This window comes from Hoplias malabaricus, chromosome 4, assembly GCF_029633855.1.
Source record: "Hoplias malabaricus isolate fHopMal1 chromosome 4, fHopMal1.hap1, whole genome shotgun sequence".
NCBI classification, from domain to species: Eukaryota; Metazoa; Chordata; class Actinopteri; order Characiformes; family Erythrinidae; genus Hoplias; species Hoplias malabaricus.
Genome location: NC_089803.1, coordinates 34,437,891 through 34,457,116, shown reverse-complemented (window position 1 = coordinate 34,457,116; position 19,226 = coordinate 34,437,891). Strand labels below are relative to the sequence as shown.

General features: G+C 40.3%; 1 protein-coding gene across 1 annotated transcript in view; it reads left to right on the top strand.

The window, feature by feature from the left end:
* LOC136694281 (PDZ domain-containing RING finger protein 4-like) overlaps positions 1–15,167 on the top strand; it is a 76,476-nt gene extending 61,309 nt beyond the window's left edge. The window contains exon 9 of the transcript XR_010802168.1: positions 15,104–15,167. The gene's annotated coding sequence lies outside the window, so the exon portion shown is untranslated. The remainder of the gene's footprint in view (positions 1–15,103) is intronic.
* Positions 15,168–19,226: the final 4,059 nt, after the last annotated feature.

Sequence of the window (19,226 nt, the reverse complement as noted above, 5' to 3'; positions counted from 1 at the left end):
AAATAATAATAAAACAAACTTAACATTAATATACAGACTTTTATTTTCACCGGAGCCTGTTCAGAGCCGAATGTATTGCTGTAATAGTATCTCTCTCAGTTACACAGTAGGAAATGTGTGATGAATAGGCTGATTTATAATTATGAATCCACTTTAGAAAAGTGTCCTTTAGGTCACTTTCTCATCAGCGTGTTCAGTGACCCTTAATCAAACAAACAGTGGCCAATTGTTTCATACTTCAATCATTTTTGCTCCATTAGCATATGCTCTCAGCGACGTGAGTAGTGTGGTCTTATTGTGGACCTGCACATGCTTGCACACATTTTTTATTTATAGGTGGTTAATTTTTAGAGCTTCTGGATTTTGGCATTAATATTTTGCATAAAATGTAGCATTTATTTAATTTAAAGCACATTACTATTTCTAAAGCTGAAGGATTATATCACGGTCTAGAGCAAATTCTGGGTGAGTGGGGATTCTTTTTCGGTTTATGGAGAGGTTAATGAATCCCGTCCGTATCTCATCTCCTAAATGTCTTCTCAGCCTTGTGTCTGGGGTTTTTCCTCAGGAGCAGAACAATGAGAATCAGGTTCATCAATTCAATGCCAGTCGCCTCCCTGCTTCATTACTTCATTCACGTGTATCTGGACACCAATAAAATGCCATCGTAGCAGCACACGGGCCATTTCTGGCGAGATGTGTGAGCTGGAGCCTGTACATCAGCTAATTAAGTTTGGTCGGTGATAGCCGTAAGACTCAGGTGTAATTAAACAGGATCCAGTGACGGTGCTGGCATTTGTCAGAGCCATCCACCCAATCAAATACCAGGACTGACAGAAATGTCAAACTGATAGCAGCACTTCGCTCCCCCTTCCCCCAAAAGACCCCCAGCCCCCCTTCTCAGAGATATAGTGCATGGCCACTGCCTTGTGAAGCTTTGTTGATAACCTTTCCAATTCCCTGTGTGGACTAAACCACCAATGCCCTTCCTTTATGCTATAGAAGGGCACCGGCTTTAGAGCAGTGCTGAGTGGATGCTATAATACAAGAGCCAGTCGCTTTCAGCACACCGTGAAAAGCCTTATCCAGACATTAGCAAGAGTAACAAAGCCATAGATGCCGTGGATAATGTAGCCATTGATGTCATTTTTGTGTATTTATGGTGCTTGTGATCTTTGATATGGTAAGTGAAGGGCCGCACTAATGGCCTTCTCCGGTGCACACAGTGGAGGTGAGTGCTGAGATGACTGAGCTCATTTTATTATACCAGCTACTCATAAAGCATAGAGAGGGTGGGGGAGGATGCCTCTAAAAGAAACAAACAAACACATAGAGTAGAAAGAGTCATTTGCTGTACATCCAATAAACTCTGATGGAGAAATCCAGACTCCAGAAATCCAGGGAAAAGCAGAACGGTTCCTGTGTAGCTGATCTTGAGCTTTATCAATATGAAGAGTCTTTAATACACTGCCATTCAACATCACTTCAAACATTCAACAGATCCTCTGAAATGAAGGGTGTTTGTAGGAAGTTTGTCTACCCTTAACTGCGGTAAAAGCTGCTCTTCTGAGAAGGCTTTACACTAGATTTTGAAACAATTTTGTGAAGGTTTTGATGGCTTTTAGCTATAATAAAATAAGTGAGTTCAGATACTGATGTGGATAATCTAACACCATTAACTTTTAATGTGGGATTATAATCTCTTGCAGAGATTGTCCACTTTCTACTCTTCTGGTAAGGCCATACTCTAGATACTAGAACATTAGCTCAACCACTCTGTGGTTATCATTGCCTGATTTTCACAACCCAAAGTGTGATCCTTTGGTGGAAGGTCCTGTTGTACCTGATCCCAGCATCTAGCAGTTATACACAGTACTGTGCAAAAGTTTCAGGTACCAGAGATTGAGATTTAAAAAGCTATTTATCTGAGCAGTAAGTGTTTATTTGCTAAAAAACAAACAACAAATAATGCCCAACCAAATAGAATAAAACCAAATAGCATTATTCCAGTGAGTGTGATATCTGTGTGTGAATGTGTTGGTTTAACTTTCTCCAAATCTCTCCTCGTGGCAGTCCGTATATTTGAGGTGATCATCCAGTACCTAATTTTACCGGTTAATAAATAATGATTTTAAATAATGTGTGCTATTGATTTAACAAATTCAAGGAGAATCTGAATAAAACATTGTTCTTCAAACTCACTCACACCTACTACTTTATTGGGGGAAAAATGATCTTGTATTTCTTATTTGTTCTATATTATTAATTGTTTTTGTTTTTACAATGATTTTTACAAGCACCACGCTTACTGAGAAGGCATTAGTTTTTTGTATTAATTTGTATAATTAGTATTTTTGAAAGTATTCTGGGTGCCTTCTGCACATTACTGTGTACTATATATATATATATATATATAAAGGACTGAGAAAAGGGCATAGAGTTATGTTAATTAGTCATTATTTTATTTACCATTGTTCACTACTACTTTACATTTTAGAACCCTTTATATCTCTGTTGATCACTGGGAACACTAACATTTATTCTACTTCAGTTGAAGCTTTACTGTGCCCTGATAATTATTTCTAACCTCTAGTGTCACTCATGATGTGCAGAATACAATTATTCTATATACAGTTTCATGCACATGGCTTTATATAGTTGTAAGCCCCTCCTACAATAGTGTAAGGATAATAAGATAAGAATACTTATTGCTAATTAGAGATGTTGCCTGCTTCTGATCCTTAAGAAATTGCTAATGAAAGTGCAGTGTATTACTTACTGTATGTAGTGTAATACAGTGACACTGACAGATTTAAACACTGCATTTTGTTGCTTTGGAGACTGTTGTGATTAAACTGTCTACAGTTGTTCTGAGTCAAAATACGAACCTGTTTTTAAAATCAGAATACTCCAGAGCCTCATTAAACAGATGATTACAGCTCAGTATTCATAGAAGCTCAGTTCAGAGTCTCTCCAATGCATTATTTACAAGAATTCTTCAGTGTGATAATTAACCAAGTATACTGGTGTTTTTTTGTGTGTATGAAAACTTTCATTTAAATGAACTGTAGATATTCATTGCTGGAGCTGTTTACCTCAGGCATAATTGAATCATTCAGCTGTACATTTAACTATTCAATCCAGCTCTGAGCTAATTATAATTTTACAAACTTTGTTGCTGAAAAAGAAGGGAAATTTGCCAAATGCAGTATAAACAAGAATCTGTGTTTTATTTAGTGTCTTTAACACAGGGGCAATGTGTTTTCTTTGACCACAAAGTATTAACAGATTTAAAAGTTGACAACTGCAACCTGCAAAAGTCAGGAGATGAGAGTGAATGGTTTATAAAATATTCAAGCTCCAATGTTCTAATATTTTTCAAACATCCCACTGTAACCAGGTGAACATAGAAGATGTTGAATGAGCATCAGCTGCCCAATCTTTGCCAGCAATGATGGATCATGGCTCAACACTGTGTTCCAACCTTTGTGAGGGGATTGACAACAGTGCATAAAGAGCATAGGTTAATGCAAGATTGCAAAGAATTTTGTTCTTTCACCGTCTACTGTATGTAATATTGTAGATAGAGTCAGAAAATCCAAAGAAATTTCAGTCTGTGTAGGGCAAAGTCAGACACCACGACTGAATGGTCTCTTAAGAAGCTGAAGTCTTGTAAGAATGGGCAAAAACCAATGTTCCAAAACAATTAAAAAGTATAATTAAAAGGAAGGTGTGTGAAGTAATAGTGTTAGCCAGTAACCATCCATAAACCCTGGCCTATCGTTCTCCCCCACACTGAACTCAGATCACTGATCTCTGGACTGATATCTCAGTGCTGGATGAGAGTTGACCTGTGCCACATGAGTAATTGCTCTAATAAAGCTCTTCTCTCTGAAAGGTCTAGTGGAAAGACTCCGGCACTAGGATGGTATCTCACTCTGCCTCTCTGACTCACCTCTGCTGAGCAGTGAGAGGTGTCAGCAGTACCTTAGTTTTTTCTGGTGAACTTTTAATCAGTGTGAAGTGCTGTGTGAAATATCCACGGCTCTTGATTTGTCTGATCCCTGAAGGTCACTTGAGATAACTGGATGTTTTAGTTGAGAGCAAAGAAGACTGGCTTCAAAAAGACTTTCAAAAAGGCTGAAATTCAGGACCTTAATTCACCATGAACACCAGATTTTCTATGCACTATGAGCATAATTACTTAGATTTCTAACTGTAGAAGGGAAATTATAACTAAAAAAAGTAGTTAACACAAGCCAGTTGATACTATAATTTATAAACAATGTGCCATTGTTTAGCTGGGTGTCTTTAACTATATTCGTTTGCATGTTGTAGGAAATCCTTTGGATGTGTACAGTTTAATATAGGCTACATAGGCTCAAGTTAATCTGATATTTATTCTGAAACTACTGGTCTTGGAGAGATTGTCCATGTTCTACTCTTCTGGGAAGGCCTTACTCTAGATACTAGACCATTTGCTCAAACGCTCTCTCTGGGTGTCATTGCCTGATTCTCACAATCACTGCTCATTTGGTGGAAGCTCCTGTTGTACCCAGTCCTGATCCCCTCATCTCTTAGCAGTTCACCAGCTTTTTATAAAATCTTTAATTTCAAATGTATCTTGAGTTTTCTATAAATATTTCACTCTCATTTTGACTTTGTCCAAACATTTTGGAGTGTATATTCCAGGCCAGCGAGTTCATCTTTTAGCCTTCTCCTTCAAGCATGGTGATAAGACCAGTAGCATAGCAATAGCAGCATTTCAAAAAGCAGTTGTTGCCATCTGCTGCAGTAAAACAATTTAGAGGAATCAATAGGTTGGAATTTCAAGTGTGAGAGCCAAAATGTGTGCTTCTCCCATGGGATGTAGTTGGGTTTTTCCTCCAGAATATAAAAGTGTTTGGGAATTCTGAGGGACTGTAAGTACGCACATGTACCAGGTTAAAGAGATTAGTGGTTGACTTTTGGGCGGCTTTCTTTCACCTCCTTAAACAGCTAAGGCTCTATGTTCTGAGCAGTTTTCCCCTGTCAAGCATTTTTGGGGAAATTAATTTCATCTCCTCTAGTGGTATGCAAATGCTGAACAGTGTAGCGTGCTCCTGAGTAAACGTCTCATGTTCAAAGCAGAGAATAAGAAGTGGTATTCCCTGTAGCTGCTACAGTCTCAATTTCTGTCTAGAAAGGAACTTTTACTACAATAGCTAATTAGCCATGCAGCTCTACACCTCTACTCTGCATGCCTTGGGCACACTGCATCCCTCAAAACTCCTGAAGACACAAGCCTGAAACTGTAAGGAAGGACTGGGGAAATAGATATCTTTTTATCACAAAGAAATGCATAGTTAGCAATTTTATACACTGCTTTAAGCGAGACCTGGGGCCTAGAGAAGAGCCATGGTAGGATTAAGGCCTTTTGGCTAAGTTGAGGTGTGATCTCATGTCGGAACTGATTATCATACTGTAAATATAATAAGCATAAAACACATGAATAAGATGTGTAAGCGTAGAGAAATATGAGCAAACTATGCTAGTATGCTAGCTTGCTTATTTTTACATTTTACTACAGCTAGTTATGGCTTTTGTTCAGAAATCCAAACACAGGGACTTTTTTGTGGTTGTGAGGAATGAACTGAACGACTGTATTTACAGTTCATTCTTTTAAAAGGCTTCCTTTGGCAAAGAGCTAAAAATATGAGAGAATCCCTCACATCTATATCTTGTTGCCACACTGGTGGCACTCTGAATAAAACTCTTTGAATAAATTGTGTCAGTAATGCACAACACAGCACAGAGGGACCAATTTTCAGCGCTATGATACATAATACAATACAAGTGCATGGATTAACTTTCAAGGCACCGACAACCAATGTTAGCCTTTTTTTTTCTTTCTTTTTTGTTTTTTTTTTTATAAATAGCTTGCAGCTGCTCTGTATGCACTATATATTTGTAGACATCCCTACTATAACATGCCAACATTATTAATACAGGTGTTCAACTGTACAAACAGCTTGTAAAATCATTACCAGCAACTTTACCAATAGAACGAGGAACTACAGACACAGTCACAAATGATTTAAGATCATGTTGCCCCACCAGCACTGTTTGTAAAGCAGTGGAAATGTGTTCTCTGGAGGATAGAAGCACCATAATATTAATTACATTAGGGATGAGTTGGAGTGACTTTTGTGGTCTAAAACTAATCTGATATGATGACCTCGTTCATGTTTAAGTAGGTGAATGCAATCAAATTCTCACAGCATTTTGCTAACGTCTGATGTAAAGCATGCCAAGAATAGTAGAGGCTTTTACAGCAGCAAAGGGGGACAAACTCATTACTGATACTCTGGAATTTAGATGAAACACTGAGCAAACAACCCCTTTGTAACTTTAGATAACTGACATATGATGAGCTATTGACTGAGGATTTTCTCATCCCCCAGATTATGATGTCATTAAGTCTTATCATCATTTCCTGGAAAGATCCAGAGAAAAAAATCCTTTTCTGACTCTGTGCTTAAGGGAAGATCGACTTTGATAATAAAAATGATACATCCTGATGTCATGGCAGGTGCTTATGTTAATCCTCTGACATGGAGCAATCCTTATCTCATGTATATGACAGGGACATGGGTCTAAACAAGAACAAAGAGAAACTAAGCAAGTCTATATAGCCGCTGTCACAGAGGTGTTTCTGGCATTTCAAAACAGGAACACCCAGAGTACATTCCCAATGGAAGGTCTGGAGAAGCTTTGGTGCTTCATATCAGTGTCTTTGTTTACATGTGTTTTTTATTATGACATCGTGTTGTACAGAAAATATGGAGGGCAAGACTAATAAATGAAATATAAAATAAAATAAAATGAAAAAAGGAGCAAAGATTTGTTCATAATATAACACTGGCACCAGTGTTTTTCTTGTTCATTTCATTTAAAGATAAATGCACTGTGATCTACCACCAAAGAACAAAGGAGACTAAGAGCATTTTGTTGCTTTTAAGGATTACAATTACTTATTTATTCAGTGTAACTTGGTTAAAGCACATGAAGTTGAATGTGGCTGTGTGCAGTTATATGGAGTTTTATTAACACACTTACGCAACAAAATGTCTCCACATCACAGAGACACACACTCGTGAAATAAGACAAATTCAGCAGTTCTCCTCTCTCTGTGAGATATATGTGTGTTGATGTTGCCAAGCTCCGAGCCGTCCTGCTGAGCTTGTGAAGTCACACAGAGCCGAGGCTCTAGCTGATGTGCACAGTGTCACGCCAAACACTGACCCAGAAACACACACAAACGGAGCATGTTACTGTCTTATCTCCTATTATTCAGCCACGGTTCATGCTGAAGAACCTACTGTTCTTTGGTTCCAGCTAGAAACTAATTTTTCTGGTTCACAAACCAGTTTATGTCAGTGGAAACACGCTGAATGGTTCCAAATTTAATTCACGAACTGGAATGTGAAATATGGCTGAACCCACAACAGATGGTGTAGTAGCACCACCTTAAGTTCTCTCTGTGAAACACGTGTCAGTCAATAAGTCAATGCCTCTTCGAGGCCAGCCTGGTCAGTTGTCCAGCGATAATGTTTGATCAAGTTTAATTTGTTTTATTTTATTTGAATTATTTAGGATCCTCCATATTGTAGCATGTTCTCTCTCCAAGGCATTATTCCTACACTGTTACAGATTTAATCAGATGAGTTTATGGAGAGAAAGGGATTCCTATTCACTGTCAGTCTGTTGAAAACCATAGATATACACTGAATGATCACTGGATTAGGAACACTTCCTTATATTTTCACTCAGTGTCCATTCTCTCAGTTCCACTGACCACACAGGAGCACTTTTTAGTTCTGCAGTTACAGACTGTAGTCCACCTGTTTCCCTGCATGCATTCTAATCCCTGTTTCACCCTGCTCCTTCAATGGTCAGGACCACCACAGAGCAGGTATGATTTGGGTGGAGGATCATTCTCAGTGCTGCAGTGACCCTGATGTGGTGGTGGTGTTAGTGTGTGTTGTGTTTGTACAAGTGGATCAGACACAGCAGCGCTGCTGGAGTTTTTAAACCCCTCAGTGCTACTGCTGAGAATAGTCCACCAACCAGAAATATGCAGCCAACAGCATCCTGTGTCCACTGATGAAGGACTAGAGGATGACTAACACAAACTGTGCAGCAACAGACCAGCTAATGTCTCTGAATTTACATCTATAAGCTAGACCAATGAGGTAGAGTGTCTAAAAGAGTATACACAATGATTAAAAACTCCAGCAGCACTGCTGTGTCTGATCCACTTCTACCAACACAAAACACACTATCACACCACCTCCACCACCACTACCACAGTCAGTGTCATTGCAGTGCTGAGAATGATCCACCACCCAAATCATACCTGCTCTATTGAAGAACAGGGTGAAAAAGTATGCAGAGAAACAGACTAGTGTGTAATTTAGAACTGCAAAAGGCTCCTGTATCAGTAGGTCAGTAGTGCTCATAAAATGGACAATGAAGTAGGTGTTTCTAATCCAGTAATTGTTAAGTGTGTATCCAAAGGTTTGTGGACTACTACCAAATGTATTTGCATCTTTAACGTGCATTAATTGCTGACACAAATGTGTACACAGCTTGTATAATTTCCTTAGAAAGAAATGGCTAACAGTCAGCTAGACTCAAACCCAAAGTCATGGGTTCTGTGATGACACCCCATTCAATGCCTTTGTGATGGAGATGGAGTGAAGTTTTTCTTATGCAAATCTAATCATCCAACATTAGCACCTAACCTCACTAAAGTTTAGGTGTCTGAATAATATCTTCAAGGTAATGTTCCAAAAATCTTCCCAGAAAACTTTAAGATGTAACTTCAGAAAACAAAATCCCTATTAATGCCTCTCTTTTCAGAGAAAACGTCAGAAGAGCAGCTGTCCACAAACATTTGGTCACATAGTGTATGAACGTGCTTGAGCATAGAGGCTCAGAAGGATAATGGGGTTTTATTCTCACATCTTTACACAGTGAAATTGCCTGTGTTAAATTCTCACTTAGACAGCTGAATCTGATTCAAACTCAGTGGGAGCTGACAGTAGGGCTATTACTGAGTATGAATACATTTACTGTACTCACTCTCTGATCTCATATACAGGAATACTGTTTATTTCACTAAACATACTGAGTCCCCCAAAGATTTTGTTCTACATATTTTATGCTAGGAATACTGTACTAGGAATATATGGTTCTTGGAAATGTCCTAGGATTACTGTGGTTCCACAATGCTGTGTTATGTACAGGAATACTGTTCAATGCACTCTTCTAGAATTTCTTCGCTAGGAGCATTGTCAGTGGAATACATTGCTAGGAATACAGTAATATTCTAGGTGAATGTATCCTGTGAGGGAATTTTTATTTCTATTTGTATAAATTCGGCTCTAGGAATGCTCTTCCAGAACAAAACAATAAAACTGAATGCAGAATGCATCTGAGCAGTGACAGCAGAAATCATGCACAGCAAATGGTCTAGCGCCTCTCCTGGCTGGTGGCGGTATGATGTGTAGCTCCGCCTTTCCCTATGTTTTCTATGGCAACACATTTCAATCTAATTTTTCTCCTCTGAAATGTCTCTCCAGCAGTGGCGGAAGCTCGATTTGTCACTAGTCGTTTTTAACAAAGAAAATGCCACTAAGTGGATTAAGAACGTCTCCGGTTCAACTCGGAACAGAATGAAAATTTAATGCTCCCACGGATCTTTACACCAAAGGGTCGCTGATTCGCTCATTTCGCTGTCAATCAAAAAGTGATTCAGCCTCAGACAGATCATCCAATCATCATGCAGAAGCTGAGCGTCCGGGCCAGCCCACTGCCCCATAGACCCCCAGAGACACTGAGCGTCCGATGGGCGGGACAAAGCCCAGCATTTATCCAATGACTCGTCTCGTTTCGCTGCACTTCGCTGCTTCACTATTGAACTCTGTGGACGCTCAGCGTCCTCACTGTTTAAAGCACCGAGAAGGGAATGATTGAGAGGTAAACCGCGTCTTTACCAGTGATAAGAAGCTGATTCTGAACAAAAGTTGAGCGCGTTGTAGTGCATATTTATTCAACGACATGTACACACAGCAGAATATATTTGATCACTTATTTTTTGACATTTTAGTGGAAGCTGAGCTTCCCTTGCAGTCTTAGAGCAATCACCTCTGCTCTCCAGCTCCAGTGTAATTACAGCAGTTAGTTTTCCTTCTGCTAATATTGGCAAATTTTTTGTTTTCATATTCTCCCAGGAAAAAAACAATGTTATATTCAGCTGTATAATAAGAATGTAGGGTTACACTTCGGAATGAATTGATTGACAGACTTGAGTGGTCTGAAACCACCCACAGGAACCGCTTCCTTCTCGCAAACCAGTTTTATTTGTAGTGGAACTGTTAGACACCCAGTTCACACTATTATTTATCAGTTCTTATATCTGTTAAATTTAAATGGTTTGGCAGTCAGATGGTGTTCTGCTGTAGGCTGCACATAACAGAAACTCTGTACCATGCTCATGCACATCTTGGCTATTTTCCATTGCAATTTAAAAGGGGCAGCAACATTCTGCCATTGGCAGAACTTTCAATTCCACTTTAAATGATGCTAAATTTACATTTATACCTAGAGGACTTTCCACTCCCCCATAAATGCAGCAGAAATTACTATGTGGCCTCCGCAGAATTATCCATTCCACTTTAAATGGAATGTGGCCTGGTAAAATATCCATTTCACCTTAATGCTACATAGAGAAAATTTGGTTTGAGAAAAAGTAAATAATGAGAAATTTAAGGTTGTTTGCAGCTGATAAATCTCCTTCGCTGCTGAGACGTCTGACTGCGAGAAGAGGACAGATCTACACAATTTAGGTATGTTTCTCAACCTCTGGTGTCTACCGCTCAGTCTCTGGTATCAAATTTGACAACATGCTGGAAAACTTTGGCTTTGGGAAGGGAATGGATGCATATTAACCATATTTTTATTTGTGCACACTGCAAAGAGTATGGATCCCTCTACACATCCAGCTTGTTCTCTTACAGAATGGCTTCATCATCTTCATCCAAGGTGAATGTATGTTATCTCAAAGGTAAATAATTGCTGTGACTTGAGGATTCTGTTCAGTTTGGCCTGTAGTGGTATCATTGTACATTCTTCCCTCAGGATTTTGATTTAAATAGAAACTTGCTCTCAGACTAACCAATAGAAGTTCTAAGATCATGATGCAAATGATAGGCCTATGACCTTTTATAGAGTAAAAACACTATAACATCCAAGTCTGTAAAAATATAATGGAGAATTGGGATAGATCTCTGAGCAGGATCGGGGGGTGGGGGGTTGAGGGGAGGTAGGGGGTCATCTCTCTTCGGTTGATGTGAAAATGTTTGAGATCAACCACTTGACCTCTTGCTGTTAAGTCAACCGCCTCAAGTGATTGATTTTCTTTATTCCTGGAAAAAAGATCCTGATCTTCAACATCTTCCATCTTCCTTTGAACTGAAATGATCATTTGGCAGTATTGCCATGGCAACTATGTTTCTGTTCAAATTGCTTTCTATACTGAATGAAGGGATTTTCTTGACATACGCTATATGGCCAAAACTTTGTGGACACATGGTTTTTCAACATTTCTTTTGAAATGTTGTATTAATGGGTACTATTCATAGCACAGGGCCTGTCAGCTGACGAGACGGTTTGGGGAATTTATGTACTCCTCCAGCATGTTAAGCTGTTCAGTGATGTTGTGTTCATGACAGTTTATAAAGAATTGCTGCTCTGGTCTCATGTGTTTCAAGAGAAAGAAGCATGAGTTTTTAGAGGCTGGTGTCAATCTGAGATTAAAAAAGATTCACTGACAAATAGAATTGAAGACAATTGATAACTGGGAGAATATTTGGCTACACTGTTGAAATAAATAAATATTTTTAAATGTTAAAATTCATGACAAATGGACCAGTGCCAACTATTCAAACGGATTTCCTCAGGTTAATCCAAACTGATTTACAGTTCAAACTTGGAATTAAGATGGTTTTTTACTTTGTCCGTAGAGTATCTTTTTTCTCTCAGCAGTGAGAAATATTGTCATGGAATATGTGACACGCTCCTGCTATGTGAACAGAATTAATGTTGTTGCTCTGTGTGGTGATATCAACAGGGGAGGGAAACAAATTTTCAGCAGAGACGAGAGCACAACCTCCAAAAAGAAAGACCTCCATTTGTGACCTTTAGGTCAGTAACATTAACATTCAGAAACCAGCACTGAGCACCAGGGCTGCAATTTAGCCCTGTGAGAGTTACCTTTCAAAATGCTGTCACCAAGAAGTGCTCCACCTCTGCCTTTGCATGTGTGCATTATACAAATATAAAATAGCCAGACCAGTCTATGTTCCTTTTAATTTAATTTAAAAGATATAATCCCTCCAGCGTGTCCTGGGTCTACCTCGGGGCCTCCTTCCAGTTGGACGTGCCTGGTGTACCTCCAGTGGAAGGCGTCCAGGAGGCATTCTCATCAGATGCCCGAACCACTTCAACTGACTCCTCTCCAAGCTCCTCCCTGGTCACTGAGCTCCTCACATGATCATGGAGAGTACACGCAGCAACCCATCGGAGAAAACTGATTTCGGCCGCTTGTATCCGCAATCTCGTTCTTTTGGTCATTACCCAGAGCTCATGACCATAGGTGAGAGTGTGTATGTAGACTGACTGGTAAATTGCTTTATGGCTCAGCTGTCTCTTAACCACGATGGTCCAGTACAGCGACTGCATTATTGCAGACGCTGCATCTAACCTACTTTCAACCTCACAATCCCTCTTCTCATCACTCGTGAACAAGAACCTGAGATACTTGAACTCTTTCACTTGGGGTAGGTTCTCACCCCCTACCTGAAGGGAGCATGCCATCTGTTTCCGGGAGATAACCATGGCCTCAGAGTTTCACCATCCTTACTGAGCACAGCTTGGACAGTGTCCCCCCTCCCCCTCCTGAGCTGTTGGAGTGTTTTCCAGAACCACTTTGCGGATGCCTGGAAGTCATTCTCCATGGCCTCTCCAAACTCCTACCATGCTCTGGATTTTGCTCCTGCAACTGCCACAGCTGCAGCCTGTTTCACCTGCCAGTACCCATCTGCAGAATCAGGAATTCGCCAAGCCAGCCAAGCTTGAAAAAATCCTCCATCTTCTGCTTGACAGCTTCCCTCATCCCTGGTCTCCACCAACAGGTTCTTGGGTTGTTGCCATAACAGGCACCAACAAGCTTTTGACCACAACTATATGTAGCCGCTTCCATGATGGAAGTCCGTAACAGGGTCCATTCAGAGGCCATTGCCCCAACCTCCTCTGGAACACGTGAGAAGTTCTCTCTGAGGAGAGAGTTAAAATCTTTCCGGACAGAGTTCTATGCCAGCTTTTCCCAGCCCACCCTCATTATACGTTTGGGTTTGCCAGGTCTGTCCGGCAGCTTTCTCCCGCCATCGGATCCAACTCACCACCAGATGGTGATCGGTTGACAGCTCAGCCCCTCTCTTTACCTGAGTGTTCAAAACATATGGCCTCAGGTCAGAAGACACGACTACAAAGTCGATCATTGACCTTTGGCCCAGGGTGCTCTGGTACCAAGTACACTTATGAGCCGCCTTTGTTCGAACATGGTGTTCGTTATGGACAAACCATGACTAGCACAGAAGTTCAATAACATCACACCGCTCGGGTTCAGATCAGGCAGGCCATTCCTCCCAATCACTCCTCTCCAGGTTTCCCAGTCCATACCAACGTGAGCATTGAAGACCCCCGTAAAACAGTAGAGTCAGTGCATAGAATCCTCTCTAGAACTCCACTTACCATCTCCAAGAAGGCTGAATACTCTGAGCTGCTGTTTGGTGCATACGCACACACAACAGTCAAAGTTTTCCTCTCTGCAAGCCGGAACCAAATTGAGGCAACCCTTTCGTTTACTGGGACAAACTCCAACTGTACAGTCGCCTGCCGGGGACTTGTGTACAGCCCTTGAGTAGGAGAGAGACCAACCCCTATTGAGGACTTTGGTTCCCACACTGTGTGTAGAGGTGAGCCCAACTATATCTAGCTGGTATCTCTCAACCTCCTGCACCAGCTCCAGCTCCAGGAGTAAGTCCCGGTAACCCTCTCCCGGGCAGGGTACACTTAGTTTTAAATGTTGTACTCATAGGGATGCTTTTTGGATTGTGTTTGTCTGGATTTTCAGTCCAGACCTTTTCACCATGCGAGACCCTGCTGGAAGCTAACAGCTCCCAACGACATATCCCTGGAAGTCATTAGACCATACAAGCCCTTCCGCCACAACAAGGCCCCGATCTAGAAAGGTTTTATACAAGGTAATCTATATATACTTCTCCTGAGCTAGATCTGCAGCATGCATGTCAAACAGCCACATACTTATGGGAATCACAAAAACAAACATGTTGGTGTAGTAGTTAGTGACAGCTTCTGGAGGTTTCTTCAGGAGGAGGGCGCTGTGAGATTTGGATTTGTTCATGAGGTGTGAGATTAAAAAGGGTCAAATGCCTGAGGCAGAACGGGAGATGTTTACCTCACACCGCTCCTGTGAAGAGAGAACTGAACCACATCACTCTGCCAAAGCAAGAAAATGGCTCTCTGTGCTGTAGTTGGAGGCAGCTGTAGAAGGTGCTTTCCACTGTGAGGAGAATTCAGCTTAATTAACTGAAATGTTGACTACTTTCTCAGTCACTCGAACTTTCATATACATCTTACTGCACGACATATGCTTAGGTTTGCTGATAATAACATTATTTGTTACACAAAACACTACAAGCTTCATAAAATTAATATGTGATCACTGTGATCATCGCAATTATAAATTTGTAAATTTGCAACTGCAAGCAACAAACTGACCTTAAATTTGGACCAAATTAAAATGGTGATGAAATCAATTACTTAACTATTTTAAGTTGGAGTAATTTTTTTACAGTGTGAGTGCTCAAGACTTTTGCGAGTACTGTATTTTCCATCCATTGTGTGATTCCAAAGTGTAAATACGGAGATCTACTGTCAGCTGATATGATTCTGCCTCCACTTTGTGTTTTCACAGGTTTTCCCTGTCTGCTGTGAAACTGAAGAACAAAGAAACAGTTGCAGAGGATCCTCTTCACTCCTGAATTGTGCAAACAGCAGGTTAAACAGGGAAAGGGTTCATAGGTAATGTAGGTCATTGAGTCATATATTAATAGTCATGCACTTTGCTGGTGCTCTCCATGGGAGGTTGCCATAACAAAGCTCATTAAAACTCAGTTATGGATGGTGGCATATGCTGCTTCTATAGTCTGCGTACAGGCAGGCAGTGCATGAGCCTGAGCCTGAGCCTTGGAGCTGTGTACTTTGATGGAGGTCTATCAAATATTAATACCCACCCAGCTGTCTGGGTGCCAGCCTTATTTGACATGTCGCTGTCATCGTTGCTCTTTTAATAATCTTCCTGTGTTTTGTCTTGTTTGTGTGTTGCCCTTCGAGGTGCCTGTAATCTCCTTCATTATTAATCTGGCAGAACGGAAATGTCACGGCAGCAGACTTCCCTCTGCCAAGGCATCATTTGACTGGTGTTTACTGCAAACTCCCTCACTGGGACTGGGTTAAGTTGCGCCCGTGATTCCCCCAAAGATTTTCCCTTGTCTTGTTTATCACCCCAAACAGTCAAGCATTAGCATATGTGAATCCAAATAACTGGCTTTGTTCCTCATAAGTCAAGCCTAACATCTAAGCAGTTATTGTTATCATGACTTATTTGGTTCAGTTTAAATGTATTTGAATGTAGGGCAGGCCTCTCACTTTCAGATACGAGCTGATGCCTCTCTGGTTTCCTGTTGTGATTGCGTCCTCTTGAATTAAGCATTGCATTAGACATAGAGACATCTACTAAGTTACACCACCTGCTGTGACAGACTAGGTCTGGGATGTTGTTACATACGGTAGACCTAACCCTCCTTGTTTCTACCTCTGCTTCATGCAGATGTTCAGATTAATTTGACAAAACTAGGAAAAACAAAAGATACCACGTTAATTAGTAGAGCGAAGAAGTAGAGTGAAGCAATACAAAGTAAAGTATAGTGCCATATGGAAAGAGGTAGTTTACAGCTAGAAATTACAAAAAAAGTTTTTTTGAGAAACAGGTAATTAAAATTTCTGCTATAAAATCATGGAAGGCCTACATATTTATGTAAATGAATGATATTTATGTCTCCTTCATCCATAGCTAAACTACCCTTGACCAAAGCACCTAACCCCCAACTGCAGCCTGGGTGCTGAGGGTGGCTGCCGGCTGCTCTCTCTCTCTGTGTGTGTGTGTGTGTGTGTGTGTGTGTGTGTTCGTGTTCACTGCCATGGGAGGGTTAAATACAGAGTTCCTATTTAATTACACTGTTGTACAATGACCACTGATATGTAAATCCTACTGTCATTGTCAGCTGATTGGTCGAGGTATCTGCTTATTTCAATGACACACCGTAATTATTTTTTTACCCGAAGGACAGAAACTTTCACAGGACAGAACTCGACACGCATGAGGGTTTGTGATTGGAACAAGGGCAAATGGAGCAGCCAGATGCATATATCTTTTAGCCAGTGACTATATCCATCCTCTAAACCCCACTGCTGAACACTTCATCCTGGAGATTTAAATTCTATAGCATTTGGGATTGAATACTTACAAAGTCTTTGCTGAGACAGGTCAGAATTCAGTCATTTAGATGTGTGTGTCTGATCAATAATGTCAAGTTAACATAACACTACTCAGATATAATGTCACTGAGAAAATGTAGGTATTGCATTTTACACAGCTACAGAATGCATGACATCTCAGTAACAGTATAAGGTCCTGAATAATGTGTCACTAAAACGTAATATGAGATGCAAATACATTTTCTGATGTTGTCTGTTTAAGTAATACAGTACCAGGACCAAACGGATATGGAAGGCACATCACAATGCCATTATCTTATTACCTTCCTCCACTGAACTGGGTACGCCTCCAGAAAATGAAACAGAAATATTCAAAAGCTCTGCGAAAGGGCTTCTGCCAACACTCTGACTGACTGTCACCCAGGCACAGATAAATTCTAAATGAAAAATAAGCGGGAACAATGAAGAGAGTAGTATAATGAACCCATTGAGTTTTTGACAAGAGGAGCTATCATCTCAGAGAGAGAGAGAGAGAGTGAGTGAGTGAGAACGAGAGAGAGAAAAAAATACATTCTTCTGCACTGTGGCTGCTCCAATGTAAATTGAAAAGAGGATTAAAAAAAGGCTTTCATGGGAGTCAAAGATAGGGCATCGTCTTTTTCATCATCATTTGTAAAAAAAAATAAAAGTGTCCTTATTGAAAATGAAAGTGTTCTGTTCAGATCTATCTGCAGTGATTCAGTCTGGTGTGTGGACCTTAACGTTTGAGTCATGGCTCACCAGAACTCTTATAAGTGCATGTGATAATGCAATTGCAAAGATAGATGTATGTTCTGCACGCTGAAACATTCATTACCTCGACATCTACACCAAAGTGCGCTGAGTGTGTCCTTATCCATGAGTGAGTTTATTTTACAAACCTGAATAATGTTAGCTGTTGCTTTAGAAGCTCGTCTCGCGGAGGGTAAACAATGTTCAATATATGTTGTAAGCTCAAGGCCAGAATGAAAAAACACAGACATTGGTTGGTGTGCTCTACCTATCTATGACAAAATCTAGACGTTTTTTTCCCCAATTCCTCAAATCTCAGGATTTTTAAAGCCAGAACACCATAGAGTGTTGTCGGTCGTGAATGGACTCATTTTATTGTATATTTCTTTCCTCAAGCTTACAATGAATTTGAATATGATTCTCTAGCATTTGTTTTGTTGTTAAATTCTGAAAGAGGAGCTTTTTATGTATTAAAGGTCAATAACATAGTTGCATGGATGAATTGGTCACCTGTTTACAGCCCTGCCCCAATCACATAGCCATAGAGCCACCAATTATATCAGTGGATTTTGGTTTCCATGGGGAACCAATCCCCTGTGGATAAGGAGGGATGACTATATTCAAGAATGTATTTGTTTGTTAATTTAATGAGTCATTGAGCTGCATTGCTTGTAATCAGAAATAAGCCATATACAAGCAAATAAGCTCATTAACATGTACAAGAATGAATATAGCTTTTTTTTCTATACGGATATAAAACCTTTCCTGAAAATGCCTCCCTTTTGTTCAAAACAGCAAACACAAGACCCACACCTCAAACTGCATTCATAAATCCTTTGACTTGCAGGAAATCCCAGAAAGCAGTGCTGCAGCCAGTATATGGAGGACTCATTCCAGAGTGGAGCTATATTAAAGTTTTGGCCTGAAATCACATTACAGTACACAAACCCCAGGTTGGCAGGTAAAACAAAAAAGTGTGCAACAGCCATGAACGAGAGCAAGTGAACAGACATAACATTAGATTTTATTGGACATGAAAGCCTCTGCATCCTGCTAAAAACCTCCATGACTAGAGATGCAGTGAAACAAGGGGAAGTATTGGCAATGTGTCTGAAATATTGATTAGAATTTACACAGAAACTCATTTGTAACTCAAGTTGTTTAGTTTTGTAACACGTTCAGTCTGTGTTTACTTTTGTGCAGTTAGCTGTCTCCTGAATTTGGAGGGTTTTCCACCTTAAGTATCCCGACACCACAAACATTAGTCCATATTACCCACCTACGGAGCAGGAATAGAGGAATATCCTCATCTCAGTTCATGCTTTTCAATGTTTGGAGGTCTCCCCATTGTCTAAGAACCTCCAGATGCATTTTCTCTGACATGAGCAGAGAGAGAGAGAGAGAGAGAGAGAAAGCCTTGCATACTGGACAGAGATACTTTGTTTTTTTTAGCCATTTATTCACAATGTTGCCTTGTAAAACACAACAGACAGGTTTTGAGTGAGTAAACATACTGGAACGTTAGCAAATGGTGAGCAAACTTTCTCAGAACTTTAAAAAATGTGTTTTTGAATTAAAATCATGAACGTTGCCTTTCCAAAGGCTGACAACTTAAATCTGTTAAATTGTTGGCTTGTGAAGCCCCGCCTACTGCAGCTTTTTCCTGTGGGCACCATCATGGTTTGTTATTGACCCACCCCCAGATCAGGAATTTGAAGCTCATTGAAAAATCAGTCTTGCTAGTAAGTGCACTGATACCATATTTACAA